The sequence below is a fragment of the Octopus bimaculoides genome, chromosome 3, assembly GCF_046866305.1.
Source record: "Octopus bimaculoides isolate indiv1 chromosome 3, ASM4686630v1, whole genome shotgun sequence".
NCBI lineage: Eukaryota > Metazoa > Mollusca > Cephalopoda > Octopoda > Octopodidae > Octopus > Octopus bimaculoides.
In genome coordinates, this window is record NC_142930.1 from 55,687,754 (window position 1) to 55,709,503 (window position 21,750).

The window sequence follows — 21,750 nt, forward strand, 5'->3', positions numbered from 1 at the left end:
TGACTCGGTCAAAATAATAATAATAATAATAATAATAATAATAATAATAATAATAATAATAATAATAATAATAATAATAATAATAATAATAATAATATATTCATCTATCTATCTATCTATCTATCTATATATATATATATATATATATATATATATATATATATATATATATATATATATATATACATATATATATATAACCTGTGTTAAAGGGGTAACCAATGTATAAAAGGGATAAACAGGGATAGCTTAGCTATTTCTCTGCTTAATGGAAAAAGAAAATGATGAACAACCTTCATCGATTTTCGAACCTTTATGGGTTTCCATCAGAAGTCTCTATATCAAACTAACTAATCCCAGGAGAACGAATAACCAATCTGTTTATATACTCAAGAATTCCAGTGGTTACAAAGAACTGGAGCTACTAATTTGCAATACTGAAAGTATTTACACTTTATTTACTATCATAGGCCTCTCAGCGTGGTTCTCAAACACACAGCATCAAAATACGATAGGTAATCTGTATAGCAGATATATAAACATTTAGCTATGTTCCGTACACAGGTACTTATATAAGGGAATGTACATGGTGCGTGTGTGCGCGTGTATGTGTGTTCATTTGTGTGTGTGTATGTGTGTGTGTGTGTGTGTGTGTGTGTGTGTGTGTGTGTGTGTGTGTGTGTGTGTTTAATTTCCTTGCAGACTTTTCATAAAGGTCAGCTTAAATTGTACCACAAGACATTTGTCTTGGCAGCCGAAATATTTCAAACTGTCAGAGAATTTTAGTTCACGTCTAGTAATGGCGACTGCTATAAGGTTGTCTGAATACAATGAAATTATAAAACAATAAATTTGGCATAGAAATATATCAGTAAGCTTATAGAAATCAATAAGAACACCTTACATTCTGCAAACCGTGTCAGTAATTAAAGAGAGAAATTTTTCCCAAGAAAAAGAACAATATTATTATTATCATCATCATCATCATCGTCATTATTATTGTTGTTGTTCTCAGTTTAAATGCTGCCGGCGTCGACTTTGCCTTTCATTCTTTGGGGTCGATAAATAAATACTAGATGTAATCGACTTGCATCCTTCCCCACAATTTCTGGCTTTGAATCAAAATTTTAAACCATTATTATTACTATTATTATTATTATTATTATTATTATTATTATTATTATTATTATTATTATTATTATTATTATTATTATTATTATTATTATTATTATTATTATTATTTCTTTATCACAGGTTTTGTTGGAGCTCCTAGAGTTTTGCATACGTACCGGGCTTATTACCTGCAGCCTTCGGTACCATGATATTTGTTCTTTTCTGTTCTCTAATACTTTCCTGATTATTCTGGCCATGCCAAGGAGGCAAATCATTTGTAACAGTTCTACTGGGCGCTCTATTCCAATTTCCTTTATATTCCCCTTGATGCCTTCTGATACTGTTCCCAAGGACTCAAAAATAATTAGCACTATCTTCACCTTCTTCATTTCCCATAGCCGGGCTGTTTTGTACTGCAGTGTGTTATATCTATTTATCTTTTCATCTTCCTTCTTGACTATTTGTGGGTGAAAGGGGCATGCAATATCAACTATATAGCATATGTGGTGCACCTTGTCCACCACCACCAGGTCTGGTCTGGTATGCTCTAGCACCTGATCTGTTTGGAATGGGAAATCCCAGAGAATTTTGCTAGTCTTCGACACTTCTGTTCTCTGCGGTCTGTGCTCATGTCACTTTTGCCTCTCTCTAGCCCCCACTTTTCGCACAGTTTTTCATATAGTACTTTCACTACCTGGTCGTACCGCCACAACTTGTAATGGTTTTGGACAAGTCTAGAGCATTCGTTCGTGATATGGGCAAATGGTTTCATCCACTTTATTGCAGATGCGACACAGCTGAGATAGTTACTCATTCCTCAGGCTGACCATCCAGTTCCTGACCAAAGCTTAGACTTGCGCTGCCAGTATAGTGCTTTCGATCTCTTTTCCTTTCATCAGCCAATCCCGCCTACTTTTTCCCGCAACTTCTGTTGTGGCTACATGGAATTGATTGTGTAGTCTCTTCTTGCGTAATTCTCCATAAATTCACAACACACCATATCCAAGCATTATTTTCATATTCGCAAATTTACGCCAGTAAACTACCAGCAAAATATGAAGAATCAATATTAGAATTCTTTTTTGGAAACCTCCAAATTAAAGGATGAATCTTCTAATTCAACCTTTTAGCGCATATGCTACTATGTATACGAATATATACATACATACACACACACACACACACACACACATATATATATATATATATATATATATATATATATATATATATATATATACACACATACATATATATATATATATATATATATATATATATATATATATATATATATGGTTCGAAAAACAAACCTGTTTATTTACATACGGCGTAATATATATATATATATATACGTGTGCATAAGTGTCCATACGTATGCGTGCGTATAATGTAGTTAGTGGCTAAAATTCTAATGAAAATAAGTTTTATACTAAATTCATATAATTAACAAACTGCAATTTAATATCAAAAATGGGCAAAAAAAGCATTTTCAAGCAGGTTAAGGAGATAATAGAATGAGGCAACCATTATTTTCGTTCATTAAAATTAAAGTTCATTTTAATTAGCCTTGGACTCATGTTGAGATCAAACTGGTATTGCTGGAAGCCGTCGCTCTCAGTTTTTCTCCCCTTGCCGTCCCTTATGGATAAAAGGTTATAAACCCTAGCTATTAAGTTTAATTTTATTTAGTTATTTCTTTGCAGTTAATTTAAAATTTCTTCTGATAATAAGCAGTGGTCGTTATTCCCACGCGCGTTAAGTCATACTTCATTACTTTTGCATATTTCAAATGCTAGCCACGATTATTAGCAAACAATTCCTATTTTTAATTTGCATGATCATTGAGGTAGAAAATTTTAAGCATTTTTGATTGGTTGTCCTATAAAAATAGATAGAAAAAATGCAAACCGACGAAGCAGCTACCACCGACACTTGACATAACTATTAGTGACGATGAACGTAAACAAATATAAGAGAATATGATATATGAAAAAAAATTTAAAATCTGTCAGCATTGTAGACGGTGTTTCTCCTTGCTTTAATCACGATCGGTAGAAATATACGAACAAAAATGTTTCAAGTGTTTCTTCAGCATGGGCATAACTACGATAGCTAAAGGAAAATAAACAAGAAACTCTGAATAGAGACAGAGCATATTCCGAATAATTAAGATATTCCGAATAATTAGCATATTCCGAATAAATGGTTTTGGAACAGAACCAGTCGGCATCAGTACTTGACTTCTATTTCATTTTATCGACCTAGACGGATGAAAGACAAAGTTAAACCTGATGGGATTTGAACTCAAAATACAGAATACCGAAGCCAGAACAAATATTGCGAGTCACTTTTCCGAAGATTTATCGACTCAACCAGCTCGAATGAACAATTTCTTCCATATGTACTCAATACACCTTTTCTGCTCTTTATGTCACATATACATACGTGTATAATTGTATAATACAGTCATCCATCCATCCATCCATCCATCCATCCATCCATCCATCCATACATACATACATACATACATACATACATACATGCAAAATACAAAAATACATGCGTAACACTTTATTACTGATGAAAATATATAAAGCCGTTGTGAAAAATTATAGTGACAAAAGAATAGCTTACCATACTTTAGAAAACCGGTAACCGGAGATTTGCAACCACGTGATAATATCCTAAAATTCGTATGAAATAGTATGGCTATGACCACCATGAACCTACTTAACTGGTGTGTAGAGAAAATCCAGTCTATAAATTAAAAGTCAAATAATCTTGACAGTAATTGGGAGATTCTACAGAAACTAATACTAGTTATTTTCATTACAGAAGAAATGGGAGAACAAAAGGTTTAAGATCAGTTCATACAACTTTTGAGTTTCGTATTGTATTAGACATTATCAGACAAGAATACACTGGATTGTATGTTCATGAGGTACTAAAGAAAAAATATAGCGTTTACCAAAAGACTTTAGCCTTATTAAGGCTTATTAAAAATTTAGCTAATCTGGAAATCGGCAACGTTAGTAAAAGGAAATTGACAAACGATCACGCTGTTCGAGTTTGTGTCAGCATCGAGTTTGCTATCGTACAGACAAATCGCAATATGTGTATTTTCCAACGATGAGGTATGAAACGAAACGCAGATAAGAACTGCAGGCAGCAGGCAAATATCATTAGTAATAGAGCCTTGTGTCCTGTAATATGTCCTGTAATATATATATATATATATATAATAATAATATTATTAGGGACAAAATCCAAAATTACAGGTAAAAAACTCAATTAAAATCAATTTATAAAAAATTAAATTGAGCCTTATAGATTATTTATTTGAGTGAATTTTTATTTGTGTGTATATTTTGTATATTTTTTATATTTATAGTTATGAGTATTTTTGTGTATATGTATATGTCTATTTATGTATGTAATTATGTAAATGTGTATATATATGTATATATATGGGTATAAGTATATATGTGAGTGTGTGGAATTTGTCTATATAAATTAGTAGGTGTATATATTTATGGGTGTATATATATATATATATATTTATGTATGTGTGTATATATATATGTATATATATGTATATATGTATATGTATATATGTATATGTATATGCATGTTTTTTCTGTATATATATGTGTATTTTTATGTGTATGTATATATGTCTGTATATGTGTATCTATATAATATGTATATTTGAGAGCATGTGAGGATGAGTGTGTATTTATATATTATGCTTTATTTTTATATGTGTGTATGAGTGTATTTGTTTTTATATGTATATTTTGGTAGGTACATGTGTGTATGTGTAGATATATATTTATGTATATATATATATTTATGGTAGTATGTATGTTTTGGTCTATATGTGTTATATGTATTTATATATATGTGTGTATTTATGTATATATGTGTATGTATGTTTTTATTTATGTATATGCTTTTATTAGTGTTTATGTGTATATATGTGTGTATGTTGTGTGTATATACGTATATTATTTTGTATATTTGTATGTATATTTGTATATGCATGTAAGTGTATATATATATGTGTGTATGTATGTATATGTGTGTGTATGTATGTATGTATATATGTATGTATGTATATGTGTATGTGTGTATATATATATATATATATATATATATATATATGTATATGTGTATGTATGTATGTATATATGTATGTATGTATTAGGATGTGTGTTGGGGTATCTATTTAATTATTCTAGTAGCTATATTTTGTTTTTATTGGTAGGTTAATTTTTTTAGTAAGTTTAAGGTTTTATATTACAATGACACGACGATTTTGATAAGACTAAATCAATAGTAGTATTTTAGTTTATTTCATAATATTATTTAATTTACGACTATTAATATTTTTATTTATTTATTATATATTAGAATTTAATATTTATTAATATGTTTTATAAGATAACTATAGTTTTTTGTTCTTTTTATGTTGTTAGTTATATAAATTTTAAATTTTTCATTCATTTATTTAAGTATTATTATTTCATTCATGCTTTCGTATTCTATTCTCTATTTTAACGTTCTTTTTTAACGTAGTATTTTCGCGCGAACTCTTGCTTAAAACGCTATAGCTATTAGATAACGTCTTAGTTTTTCAGTTTGAATTACGGAAAAATTTGGATAAGTACTGTTTTCACTTTGCTAAAAATTTTCTACTATTTGAAAATAATATGTATTCTTGTTTTTATACTATTCATTTGGTTCTTTATAGATTATTTTAATAGATAACTTATTTAACACTATATTATTTAGGAGTTATAGTTTCATTTCAACATAATATTAGAACTTCGATTGGAATAGTGTTGATATATTTTCGATTATTTTTGATTAATATTATTTGATTAATTATTAATCTTTATAGTTTATAATATCGTTAAAGTTTTTTTTAAATCAAAACTTTGTATATATATATAAAGTTTAACCTTTTATTCTTAATAATTTTTTCTTTCCTAATTTTTTCATTCATAATTTTTTCCATTCATAATTTTTTCATTCATATTTTTTATTATTACGTTTGTAGAAATAAATAATCTTGTATTTTTCTATTATTCAATTGATCTTTAATCATAATTAAATAAACGTCTTTAGCTTTAAATAGTATAGCTTTAACTATTACACCGGTTAAATATGTACTAATTTTATCTTCATTATTATTTTAAACTTAAACTTCGTTCAACTTGTATTTAAAACAATGATAATTTAAAACAATGATAATTTAGGTAAGATGTTTTTTGTATATAATATACATGTTATTATTATGGATGAAGGGATGATTATTGAATGGTTATTATTTTGATATTATGATATTTTTTAAATAATTTTTCTATCTTTATATAATAAGTATATCATATTAATTCATTTGGTACTTATTGTTGGTTGAGATATATATCTAATTATTGTTCTACTTACGATCTGACGAGTAGCTATATTTTTGAATAGAACTTATTTTAGATAATTTCAATTGATTTTAATCGATTTAAATTTCTTTTCTATTTGAAAATTGGTTATGAAACACGTGTAATCTTTTTATTATATTTATCTTATGATATTTACTTTACTTTATATTATACTCATTTATTGTGCTTTTAATTATTAATTTTTCTATATGTGATAGTGGATTTTCATCGATGAGTTCTTGAAAATTGGTTATTTTCCCTAAAACTATATATATTTTATATATATATATATATATATGTGTGTGTGTGTGTGTGTGTGTGTGTGTGTGTGTGTGTGTGTGTGTGTGTATGTGTGTGTGTGTGTGTGTGTGTGTGTGTGTGTGTGTGTGTGTGTGTACATGTATATGTGTCTTTCTTAGAATCCGTTATATTGTACCTGGAATACTGTACTTACGAGGTGCGTTCAAATGTATCCGACTTTAATTATGCTCGCCAAAACTAATGCTGCATGTGTAAGATACTTTAGGTGGAAAATGACGCAACTCTTCATGCGCATATGTAAAAGTTTTGCAACAGTAAGCCGCATCAGTTCCCGGCTGTTACGCCTAGAGCATAGACGTATAACGTGCGCTCGTAGGATTTTCGTTTTCACCGAACGCATCCAACAGAAGCCAGTGATGATGGTCTTCATGAAGTGTGGGCCGTGGTTTTCCCCGCTCAGCATATCCTGAGCGATTTACATGCGGAGTTGCTATCGAACCTATCGATAGTTTCGATTGATGTAAATTCATTATGTCGATCCAATACTTGAATTTTACTTTACTAAAACAACCATAAATGCATGAAAGCCAAAGTTAACCACAGCGTGATTTGAACTAAAAACATAAAGAGTAAGGATATTAATTTATTTTAAAAAATCTACATAATTCAACAAATGTGTTGGTATTACTGCTTCTTTAAAATACTAATGGTCTGTCCGTCCGTCCGTCCGTCCGACCGTCTGTGTGTCTGCTTGTGTGTCTGTTCATCTGCCTATCTGCCTATCTAGCTGCCTCTTTACATATGATTTCTGTTAACCCGTAGATAGGTATGACCATCATTAACAAAGCAATTCCTGTGCAAAATGTTAGGTCCAACAAGAATTGCACAGCACCACATAAACCCTTTCCCCTCCAGTCGACATATTCCAGAGACAAGACGAAGCAAGGTATTTAGTGACAATACAGGTCGTATGTCCATGACTTCAAGTGCAAGCAAGAAGGTCCACAGAATGTCCAGTGCCATTCCTTGCATACTCGGTTTTATATCTGAGTTTCATTGTAGAGACACAAGTTTTAATAAAATCTATGTGGCACCTCATTCCACTGGTCTTCTAGCATGCCGGAAACCAGCCCGGAATTCCTGAGTACCTGTGCTATTGCTAGATATCGTTGAACCTACGCTAGATACATCCTTCTTTTTGACAGGTGTTGCTTTTAGTCCTGCTGGTACCACCTCACCGGACTAGCTTGCTGGGAGAGCTGCTTTAGACACCGACGACCTTACTATGCAACAGGTTGTACTGGATACCATGTTACCAGTAACTCTCAGTAACTCATGGGAGACATCATATGTATATTGTTGTAGTGAAAATGGTACTCCCCTTCCCACGTGACAAAGTGGTACGAGTACCACTATAAAGTCAGGCAGTCAGTCGTTGTAAAGGGCCGGTAGTATCTGAGTCGTTGTATGAGTTCTCAGTTGGAGCGAGTGTCAGTTACGTGATATATACGAGTTTGAATTATCGTCAAGGTAGATGTTTCAAACACATTGTCGTGCAGAGCTATCAGTGACAGTACGATAGACGAATCAAAGATAATTAGATGCGGAATACCTCCACAACATTATAGTGGTGACAAGAATATTGCAGTGCTGACAATAACATACAAGTGGACTGGATCCACATTATAACACACACACACACACACACACACACATATATATATATATATATATATGTTTGGGTGTATGTAGATACTATAGTACCTACCTGTGTAGAGTGGTACCATCGACTTCGTACTTACATAAAAATGTAAGAAAGGCATGGATATTACAACGACTCTTCTCTTTCTCTCATATCTTTAATCCCCAACAATTGCTTTTTCATCGACGTGTGAAATAATGGAAAAGCCAAAATGGTTGTTTTGATTGTATGTTATTCTTAATAGCAACAACAACATACTGGAAATAACTCAAATACATTCGATCAAAATTCGAACCAGCCATCTCGATTTGGAACTTGAGCTTTTTTTGTTTTTAAATTTATAACTAATAACTTAACATCTGTGATTTTGGCAAAGTATCAAACCGGATATACTAACCTCTAGATTCCGTAATTGCTACATCTAAACGTATTCAAGAATATGTTGAGCTTTGTCAATATATTTATTTTACATTTGTAAGGCAAGCAGATAAACGTGATACGTCTCATTTTATACTATTTATGGTGGCTCTTATTTCTTTCTTTCTTTCTTACTGTAGTCTTTTTTTAGCAACGAAGGATTTACCTTAATTAAGAAACTAACATGTTTTCAATCCCCCCAGTTTGCCTATTTATTATTCCAAACCCAACACACTTCGAGCCACTTCTTCGGAACAGAGAAAATCTGCATAATGGAAATGAATTCTTGACGTTCTTTCTTTAACCTACTGCAAAATTCTGTGCTTCAAAACAGAGATGTTCAATACCCCCGTAAAAGAAATAATACAAAAAAAGCAAATAAATAGGCAATAAATTAATGAAGATTTTAAACGTGTCAAGTGAATGCACGTCGCAGCAACAAGGTGCCAAGCTTTAGTAGTTGTTAATTGTTGCAACATTTGTATGTGTGCATTAAGTTGTCTTGTTTAATATCTATGCCAGTATTAAGGGAGCGAGCAGGCAGAATCGTTATCAGACCGGGCAACATACATAGCGGTATTTCGTACATATTACCAGAAAATTCTGAAGTAATTTTAACATCTCACAATATGTGACAGCAATAGGGAAGACCATACAAAAGTAGAGAGACAGACAGTTATAGGGCGTAACACACACAGACACACACACACACACACACACACACACACACACACACACACACACACACACACACATTTGCAAACGTACACACAGGTAATCACGAGTTGAAAATCATGTATAGTAGACATATGTGTGTATGTTTATACGTATGTATGTATATATATATATATATATATGTATATATGGGTGTAGAAAAGTCACTAACCCCGTCTCTCCTTAAAGCTACATATTCTGTACACCCACCTTTCTCTCCCTTCGTCAGCGTTTTAAAAGTTGTGTGTGTGTGTATGTATGTGTGTGTGTGTGTGTGTATGCACGCATATATCTATGAAAGGCAAAGTCCTCTCCCTGGCGGATTTTATGTTTACGTTACATAACAATTCCTTTTGTATAAGTGTGCACATATGCCATAAATAAATGCTGTTACTGGAGGGAGTTCAAGTTTATCCTGGAAGTTCTATTTCTATTAGATGCTGTAAATAATCTATAAAACCTTAAACATAAACTTGTAAACCAGAACTATGGTGACACGAACGAATTGAAATATCTGACTGAATCATCATTTTAATGCAATGTTGAAATCAGCCTCAATGTTTTATAGCCTGAACCGTCAGTGACCCAACAGGTCATGGGTAGTCTAGTAGTATATAAATGTGTGCATGCATTTCGATATATATGCATATTAAGATGTTTGTTTCACAACCACTTGATTCTGGGTTCCATCCCATTAAGCGATGCACTAGGATAAGTGTTTTCTATAGAAGTCATTAGTTAGCCACTTATATCGAAATATCATACAGCCAAACACACTCACATACATACATACATACATACATACATACATACATGCATGCATGCATGCATAGAAGCATATGAAGTTGAAATTCACAGAAAACAAAAGACGAAGATAGGTGTATAAACAACAAGCAGGTGTATTAGTTTGACGCTCGGGAAGGTGAGAAAGTATTTTACGTTTCGAGCCTACGCTCTTCAACAGAAAGAAACACGAAGAAATAAAGAGAGAGAGAATATTAAAAACAATCGGAGTTACGGGTCAATCATGGCGACTGGCTACACAAAAGTAGTCAGACAGGAGAGCTAGAAATAAGGGGAGATAATAAAGTATTGGTGATCCCAAAACGAAGGTGCGCGTGCGCACGTGTATGTCAGAATGTGTAAATGTGTGCGCGTGGACAGCTGACTTTGACGTGTGGATGTGCACGGGTGTAAGTCTGTACGTCTGTAATGTGTAGATGTGTGGATGATGGTGTGGGTGCTGGGAAGTTGTCAGTGCTAGTGTGTGCGGGGTGGTGTGATGTGGTGTGGAGGTGTTGGGATAGGGAAGTGAGGGTGGGGTGTGAGCTTAGGGTGAGGATGTGAAACTGAAGACCGGTTTCTAAAGAATTTTTTTTTGGGGGGGAGGCTTTAATAAATAGTATATTACTCTACCTTTGCTATTCGAGTACTATTTTTTACCCTTGTTTTGCATGTTTGTTCCTACTTATATAGAGAGAGACAGATAGTTATGTACATGTAACAAACTTAATCGGATAAGTGAATACCAACGGGAGACGAAGGAGGAGGAAAGGTCGTCAGTTTTCTACCGACATGCTCGATTTAAACATGGAAGCTCAGTTGATAACATAGGTGTTACGATTTTATCGACAGAGAGAACAAACACGACAAATTACGTAGGCCACACACATAACAGAAGATAGACCGATCCTCAACAGAAAACGTGAATGAAGTAATAAATCTACCACTCGACCACACTACGCAACTTGACGACTAAAGGCAGAATGAGGAAACAAAATAAATAAGCAAGTAAAAGACACGGGTATAAACAGTATAATGTACATAATCAATATACACGCATAGTATATACTAAAGACTGAACAAGAAAATTAAACCAAATAAATAAATGAATAATAGACAGCGTAATGTAAAAGCCCATATGCACATACACAAAACACACACGCACATAGAGAACACATAAACACGCACACACACAAACGCAGATAGAGCTACATACCACAGAATGACAAGAAAAGACAGAAGGGACAGAAATTCGTTGAAGATGTCACAGAATGCATGATGAAAAAACCCTTACAAATAAATTTTAGCAAATAGTAATATTGATATAGCTAAAGTGAAGACCAAGTATAAATTGCATGTGTTTAATTGGCAAAAGATGACCATACACAAATATACCTATATAATACATACTTACACACACACACACACACACACACACACACACACACACACACACACACACACACACACACACACACATATATATATATATATATATATATATATATATATATATATATATATATACACGTAAATGTCGAACGAGGGAAATGAGTGTTCAACACCGCATTGTGGATATACATTTTTTTATTTCTGAATTAAGGCTACTATTGGTTTCATGCTAAAAGAAAGTACGAAAATATCCTAGTGTCTTACCAATTTTTCAAGCCGATTACATGGAAATATGGAAAGAAGAAAACAGTCTCGCTGGCATCATTTGGATGTTTGTCTCCCTTAAATTTATTTCTTGCAGTATTTTGCATTTGTTCTGGGCATGGTATATGTATATATATACTATATGTATGCGTATATGTACACACACACACACACACATATAATTATCATTAAAATTATAATTAAGGGTACCGAAGAAATACAACCATGCTAAAAATAGCAGTCAAAACCTGAGTCCGAAACCACATCAATTATTCATACAGCACATGTGAAGACATACATGAAAAATAAATTAGCACCAAAATTTAATGGATGATCAAAGATCGACGGTTTCTGTTTATGTATTAACATGCTCTATCTCTTCAGTCAGATATACATAATTACGACTATAGATATATAGGGCAGGGAATCATCAATTAGTAATAAAATTAATAATTAACAATTTTGCCGGGTAGCTCAGTATGAAAAAACCTTTATCGGTAAAACCATTTATAATCATAAATATACAGGGATTAGCAGTAGCCTGCTTCTCCAACAACTGAGAATTCAGAGTTCTTTGGCTGCTATTTCTGAATTCTCAGTTGTTGGAGAAGCAGGCTACTGTTAATTACGACTATATATATATATATATATACATACAACATACGAATAATTTACATATACGCATGTATACATGCATATATATATATATATATATATATATATATATATATATATATATATATATGTGTACGTATATACCCACCAATTCACTTGTCCATCCTACACCATATGCTATAAGGTCAAAAATATCACCGCAGTAAATATGACGAAGTGAATATATATATATATATATATATATATATATATATATATATATATATATATATATATATATATATATATATTTATTTATTTATATATAAAAAGGATAAGACCATTATTTAAAATATTATCCAGTGGCCAGTGGCCAGCATAGAAAAAACTTATAGGTAATAAATATTTTTAAAATTATAATTCAGTATACCGAAGAGATACCACCATACCAAAAATAGCAGTCAAAACCTGACTCTAAAATCATAACAAGTATTCATATAGCACAGGTCAAAAGATAAATGAACAAATAATTTAATATATATACATATATATATATAATTACATATATATATAAATATATATATAAATCTCTCTCCCTCTCTGTCTCTGTCTCTCTCTCTCTACACACACGCGCGCGCGCGCGCGCACACACATATATATATATATATATATATTAAGGTTACAAACCTCATTCAGGGATAGCAAAATCCTATGAAAGTACTGGTTAGTTACCTATACAAAGAATGTTGAACATTACAGTTAATATTCAATTGCAAGGTAACTATGTAAACCGTGGTTTATATATATCTATTTATTATAATAATATAAGAAAATAGAGATATAATAAATAAATTGTAATTTATTAATTAAAAAATTGGCAAACGTCTCATACAGCTGTTTCAGTTCAAGACCTTCAGAAAATTAATTGATAAAATTAAATATTATTTGAAAGTTGAATCTCGTTAGGGGTAGTATAAGATATACAAAATAGTTGTTCAGTTCCTGCATGTTGAGTAAACGGCTGCACACCGTTAACTGATAAAATTTATGCATAAAGAACATAGTGTAAAACTTGGCATAGACTTTAGAAAGGGGAGGAAGGTAGTGTATATTGGAGTTATAAAGTAAGAATAGATCAATATATTCATCTATGGGTGTTTAATAAAAGAAATCTTCAAGTAGATATTAATTCAAGTATTCTTTTATTCTTTTATTTGTTTCAGTGATTTGACTGCGGCCATTCTTGAGCACCACCTTTAGTCGAGCAAATCGGATGTCAAGCGATTTTGGTGGGGACAAACACCGACACATACATACACACACACACACACACACACACACACACACACACACACACACACACACACACGCACATATATATATATATATATATTACATACATATAAGAGGGATGACCACTAAGTGGACATACATTATGCTAGAAGAAAACCACCTATGGTCTGACCAAAATATATTTTGTATCTTTTCATTTGTCTCGCTTGCTTGCGTTCTAGAGTTTGCTGAATCTTCTTGAGAACAATCTCTTCTTAGTGGTCATCCTTCTTATATGTATGCAATATAATTTTTCTGAATCTTCAGATCTTTCAATATGCTAGCCCACTGATTTTAAATTGATATTAATTAAATTAATACTCAATTCTCCCCCTTATTATTTAAATATATATATATATATATATATATATATATATATATATATATATATATATATATATATATATATATATATATATACGACAGGCTTCTTTCAGCTTCCTTCTACCAAATCCACTGACAGGGCTTTGGTCGGCCCGAGGCTATAGTAGAAGACACTTGCCCAAGATGACACGCAGTGGGACTGAACCTGGAACCATGTGGTTAGTAAGGAAGCTACTTGCCACTCCTGCGCCTATATGTACAGTTATTATTAATATTTAATTAAGGTGGAAGACATTCCAGGCAATCTATTACTTATTGTAAATATCAAAAGGGTTAAAAGACATATAAGATATATTAACTTAAGATTACTACTTTAGATTATTCCCAGCTGTTCTTTAGCTCTTTACCTCTATACTAAATACCTACTTCCGGTTTTGAGGGCATAATATTTAACTATTTAAATAATCTTACTAAGTTTTAATTAACCTTCTTGAACTGACCCAAATTTAAGCCATTATTATTACTTTTATAATCCTATATTTACTTCCTATTAATTCTTATTCATTTATGTTAATTACTTTATCTCTTTACTTGAGCCTCTTAATATATTTACATCCGCTACCTCACCAAGGGAACGCTGCATACCTGAAACTTTTTAATTTTTGTCCAATAGCCCTTTATCTTTATTAATCTAGCTCAATAATAATTTTCTAAGGGGTTAAAGAATATATTTTGTAAGTCTTTATTCATTCATTTATTTTTACTCTATCTATTCTTACTTTTTACTCTGTTTAATTTTATTTATTTTATTTTATACTTGATTTTATTTAAAACTTTTTGTATACCCTAGCATTAAGTTAATATATCTTATAAGTCTTTTAAACCTTTCGATGTTTACAATAAATAATAGATTACCTAGAATTTTATGAATTAATTTTCTGAAGGACTTGAACTGAAACAGCTGTAAGTGATGTTTGTCAATTTTTTAATTAATAAATAATACTTTATTCTCTCTCTGTTTTCTTATCCTATCATATATATTTATATATACATACATACATACATACATACATACATACATATATATATATATATATATATATATATATATATATATATATATATATATATGTATATATATATATGTATATATATTCGTTTATTCTTTTACTTGTTTCAGTCTTTTGACTGCAGCCATGCCGGAGCACCACGTTTAATCGAACAAATCGACCCCACGACTTATTCTTTATAAACCTAGTACATATTCTATCGAAATCTTTTGTCGAGCCGATAAGTTACGGGGACGTAAACACATCAACATCGAATGTCAAGCGGTGGTAGGGAGACAAACATAGATACACAAACATATACGTATATATATATATATATATATATGACGGGCTTCTTTCAGTTTCCGTCTACCAAATCCACTCAGAAGGCTGTGGTCGGCTCGAGGCTATAGCAGAAGGCAACTATGCATGGTGCCACGCAGTGGAACTGAACCCTAACCATGTGGCTGGGAAGCTAAATATTTACGTGCACATGCATGTATACCTACTTTATTGACTTGTCATTGGTCGGCCCTGGAGTACAGTAGTAAACAGTAAACGTTTGTATAAAGTACCCTGCTTTTAGATTAAACATGAAACCAGCGGTAGAGATGTGTTTTTTACCGACAAGATGCGATGTAACCACACAACAATATTTGTACTTAAATATATGTGTGTATGTGTATGTATGTGTGTGTGTGTACGTGTGCGTGTGTGAATATACATACAAAGCATCCATTATCTAGATATCCGTAAACGAGTATCACCCATATCGGAATTGGAATATTAATCACGCAATATCAATACATGGTATAATATACAAATAAATCATCGTAAACCAAGAAACTAAGAACACCAACACAAGTTTAACCAAACAAGAACTAGAATTAAAATGGTGGAGGACAACTTCGAACCATTTAATACAAAATAAAAAACAGTATAGTCAACAAGTACATCGACAATATATGTCCCATCCTCCGCTGCTTAACAGATATCATTATATTTACGACACATGGATAATACCATTCAAACCTGCATATACGTACATGCAGATGAATGTGTGTGTGTATGTGTGCGTATACATGCCTAAATATGTATGTGTATGTATATATATCATATTGCTATACGTACTCGTATCATGTATATATCATCTTTCGTGAGTAGAAAAGAATACACAAAATAAATAAATAAAGAATTTAGCTCTTCACTTAATAGAATGCAGATTTTATGTGTGTGTGTGTGTTTGTGTCTGTGTATCTATGTGTGTGTGTGTGTGTATGCATATATGTGTTGGAGAGTGGGAGTGAAAGAAAGCTCACAAGTTTATAAATTTGTTTCTATCATATTGATTTCCACAGAGGTTTTTGTAGATCAATATGAGTGATATAATTCCTAAATTAATAAACCATATGTATACGTGTGTGTGTGCTTGTGCGAGTGCTTGTGTATATGTGAGTGATCGTGCGCGCGCATGCGTGTGTGTGTATTTATAGGCTTTCCTGCTAGCATTCTACCTAGATCAAAGGATGATGTTCAGTGAATAGATGTTAAATAACTCCTCGCAAAATCAAAACCAATATGCTCGGAAGAACAGTCGATTACAAACGATATAGTTTCCCCGCGAAGCTTCTTTATACAGAAATTTTCATTTTAGAATCGTTTCATATTTTATTATTCAAATATATTTTTCCTGGAATCATTAATGACATCATAAGCGAAGCTAACGATGCGATGCTGAAGTTAACGATGTAATTCCAAAGCTTCCTGAAGCCTGACATAGTTGATCTCAAATTGCTGGTGATCTATAATCATCGGCACTTGATGAAGTCTAAATAAAAGGACAATGACATTCTATTTATCATAATAGCTTAGTTATCTATTACTGTTATTTATTTTATTTTATAATTATACACTTGACTGTAAATCTGTTTGTTTGATATAACAATTTTACTTTTGAGCTCTTTTAAGAGATTTGCCTGCACATGCGTACGTAGAATCCCAGCAGATGGATATTCACTTCTGGTATGAAATGTTTCATGAAATAACATTTACTATTGAATATATCTATTGAAGCCGTTTACGTTGGACTGTAAGCCTTCCCAAGTAAACGGGTGTATATTTCGTATGTATAGCCATATTTATCTATTGATTAACAAAAACACTCTGAGGCAATTAATGTGTTGTTTTAGTATATTCTCATACATGCTACATTCCGTGAACCTATGTCACTTCTATATATATATTCAAAGTAAGAAGAATATATTCTTTGTTTCCGTTCCGCGCTGTATTGCACACCAGTTCTTTTTTTAAGCAGTTCAAGTGCCATGTCAAACATTTTATACCAAATGGATATTAATATTTCGCTCAACCCTTCTTCATTTCTGAAAAAAAGGGATGTTAAGAGATATCTATCAACGAATACTTCTCATAGCCAAGTCTTGCATATTGAGTGAGAAAAAGAGATAGAGAGAAAGGGAAAGAGAAAAGGAGTGAGTTAGAGGAGTAATCGAAGTAATTATTTGATTGCTATTTATTTATATCAAGATGCCTTTGAGTAATGTGTGCCGAAACTCTAACGATTCTGGCAATTCATCGCTGTACTTGTATTAGGTTGTTTCACACGAAATGTCGTATTTGAAAGGTAACAATAAAATGTTTCAGAAGTGTTAGAGATCTGATTCATTTGATCAAATATGATTCATGTTCAGTGATGACGTTTATCCAACGTTTCTCTATGTCTTATATTCCACCTTTAAAAAACAATTCATCTTTTGCTGTGATAAACTGTCCGAATGCTTCAATTATCGCTTCTCTATTTAAGAATGTCTTATATAGGGAGGATATTGCAAAATCTCATAATTCAGGCTTTGCAACTTTTGGACCGTAACTTAAGGAGTGTGAGGACGTGCATTGTCATTGAGCAAATTTGGACCATCTCTATTCACTAGTCTGGGTTGCTTCTTTTTCAAATTCTCATGTATACAATCAATTTCCTGGTAATATGATGTTGCTGTTATTGTTTTTCCTTGTTGCAAAAATGAATAATGCATAGATTCCTTCGCAGACTACCATACAGCGACCACTAACTTTTGAATGTGCAATGGCGGATTTGGGTAGTGTTTAGGAGGCTCTCCTGCATCTAATCACTGTCCTTTTCTCTTGCTGCTGTCAGAGAGTATCTGTTTCTCACCAAAAGTAATGATCTGATGCAATAAGGAGCACACTTCGAGGCGTCTTTTTTTAAATCTCGTTCAGTTGATGTGGAACAAACCTATCTATTGTCTTGACTTTCGCAATTTTTACAGGTGTCGAAAAACAGTGGTGCGAAATGTTTGGAGTTCTGATGAAAGTTTTCGAACCTTTGTTCTCGGATTTTGTTCAACCAAAGCATTTTATCCATCATGCCGAATAACTGATTTTCGCCGACTCCTTGGTTTATTTTCAAGGCTATCATCTCCTGAACGAGAGCTTTGGAACCATCTCTGAACAGTTCTTATGTCAACTAGACCATTACTAAAGGCCCGCTTGATATTCCGTAGAGCTTCTGCAGCAGAGTGACACAGTTTGTACTCATACGAGAAAATCACTCAACGTAGCTTGGTTGTTATCATTTTCATAAGGTCTGTGGGTACGAATTTTGTGCACCAATATTGTTGGAAAAGAAAAAGAGTCAAGATTAAATGCAAGGTATACATAATTGAGTGTTTTTAAATGACTGAAATAACAAGTAATTAAACATGCGGCATTTCATGTGAAACAACCTAATACAATAACCAATCTCAATATTGTTATCCTTCTCTTCGTCTGTCTTTACGTTCTGAGTTCAAATTCTGCGAGGTTGACTTTGCATTTCATCCCCTCGGGGTCGATGAATTAAGTACCAGTTGCGTACTGGAATCGATCTAATCGACTGGTTCCCTCCCCACAAAAAAATTTCTGGCTTTGTGCCTAGAGTAGAAAAGAATATTGTTATCCTTCTCACTTAATGACTGTTTCAATGTTTCAAAATGTGTTCACTCGATGAATTTGAGAGATTTTATTTCTTGTGACCTGAATATAAATACAAAATTCAGAGATAGGAAATGTTGAATAGCCGATTATATCCACTATGTAAGATTTCCAGGTAAACGATTTCATTCTTTGGTTTTAAAAACCATCAAGAAGTACAAAAGAAGCCAGTTTCTCATCAAATAGTGTATCACTAATCCTAACTTAACACGGCATCATTTCAATTTAAACGCTGAGTTACATTGTACAGAGCTAGATAGAGTACAGAGCGGAGAGTAGTTACAGAATAATGTGAATCACTACTTACTTCGTGTACAGGGTCTATGAGATAATACAGAAGATCGATCAGTTTCAACCAAATCTTAATATACTGCAAAAGTAGACAACAGATGACTAAATAATTAAACAACAATTAGTCTATGCACATGCCCGCTCACACACGTACATGTGTGTATGCATGTATGTATATATATATAGTTGAATTTTATTATTTATTTAGAAAACGTTAAGTCTAAGTTAATTGGAATTTATACAAAATAGAATATAAGACTATTTTAATATCCAGGAACCTTAAAATAAAGAGCGACATAGTCACATTCTATGATGTCTTATAGCGTGCTATGAGGCGTGGCATCGTCTTTAAATTGAAATTTAACCAAATTATTATGTAAATAGAACTGGACTCAAAATATTTTACAGAGAAAAGACGAGGCAGTTTCGGCATTGTGGCAAACATTCGGCATTGTAGCAAAGCTTATACATCATGAATGACATACGTTCCTGTGATAAGTAAGAAGTGAACATATCAAAATATTTCACCAGATCAAGGATAAAATATTTGAATTCTGCATATTGTATTGAGAAAAAACCTGAAAATTACATACACACACACACACACACACACACACACACACACACACACACACACACACACACACACACACACACACACACACACACACTCACAGACGACATGTAACTCGGAGAACAACCCCTCATCAAATGTCATTTGGATTTATGGAGGGTCAAAGTCGGGGAAAAAACCAGGACAGTTGGAAAATACAAGGAAACTGAACGAAAACAAATATGGGGGATTGTTAAACCAGAACGAGAGGAAAACAGCGAAAACTGGGAGAAATAAGTACCAGTTACGCACTGGGGCTATGTAATCGACTTAATCCATTTATTTGTCCTTGTTTGTCCCCTTTATGTTTAGTTATATATATATATATATATATATATATATATATATATATATATATATATATATATATATATATAAACAAATCGAAAATTGAAAATAACAAGAAAAAAAAAAAGAAATCCAAAAGGACGTACAGATGGAATGTATTGGCTTTACGCTCATTGTAACATGGAAAAAGGAGTGGGTGAATAACTTACTGAGCATGTCTGTTCATCAGAAAGAGGCGAGAAAGGTCTGGAGAAGGAAATTAAAGTCCAAGAAGCATGTGTGTGGTTCCATGCCTGAAGTAGATATGTAGGTAGGCAGATATGTAGATAGATTGATAAGTTAGAGAAATATTCGTATATCAATTCGAGTATAAAATCCTGACATAGTTGATAATTGACTGAGCTGGAATATAAGATTTTAGAGACAAAAATTTGATCTATCATTAAAATAGAAGCAAAGAAAATATTGATTTCAAATTTTGCCACAAGGCCAGCAATTTCGAGAGATGGGTAAGTCGATCACATCAACCCCCGTACTCAACTAGAATTTATTTTATTATTCCTGAAAGTGTGAAAGGCAAAGTCGACCTCGGTGGAATTTGAACTGCCAGCTCGGCAGAAAATATTAAAGACAAGCAAACATGAAATTCACTACCCCTGTTTGATTGACATATTATCAAGAAATAGCAGTCTAGATTTCTTTGATATTATATAGTATTACAATGACATTGGAATAATGTAGTCCTATGGCTGAATAAATATAAAATAGTAATGTATGGAAAGCCTTTGATAATAGGTATCATCCATCAGAGCTGTCAGGTCATTAATAACAACAACAAGTACAACAACAACAACAACAGAAAAGGCCTTCAAATATACCAAATTTATACTGAATAATAAGAATGACATATAATATGACAAAAGTACTGAAATTGATTTCTCTTAAGTGTCTAATAAATGGTTGAAATCCATGTAACTTCTGGGCACTCATGAAAATGCTAATTTGATCATTTTAGAGTTAATTGTAGTGTGCTGATGCTATAGTTTTGGGGATGCTTTCTGTAACACTATTTGAATATAAATTCTTAAGCGAATAAAAGTATAATAAATAATATTTTAAGCTATCAGACGACCGAAGATTCTAAAAGTATAATAAATAATATGT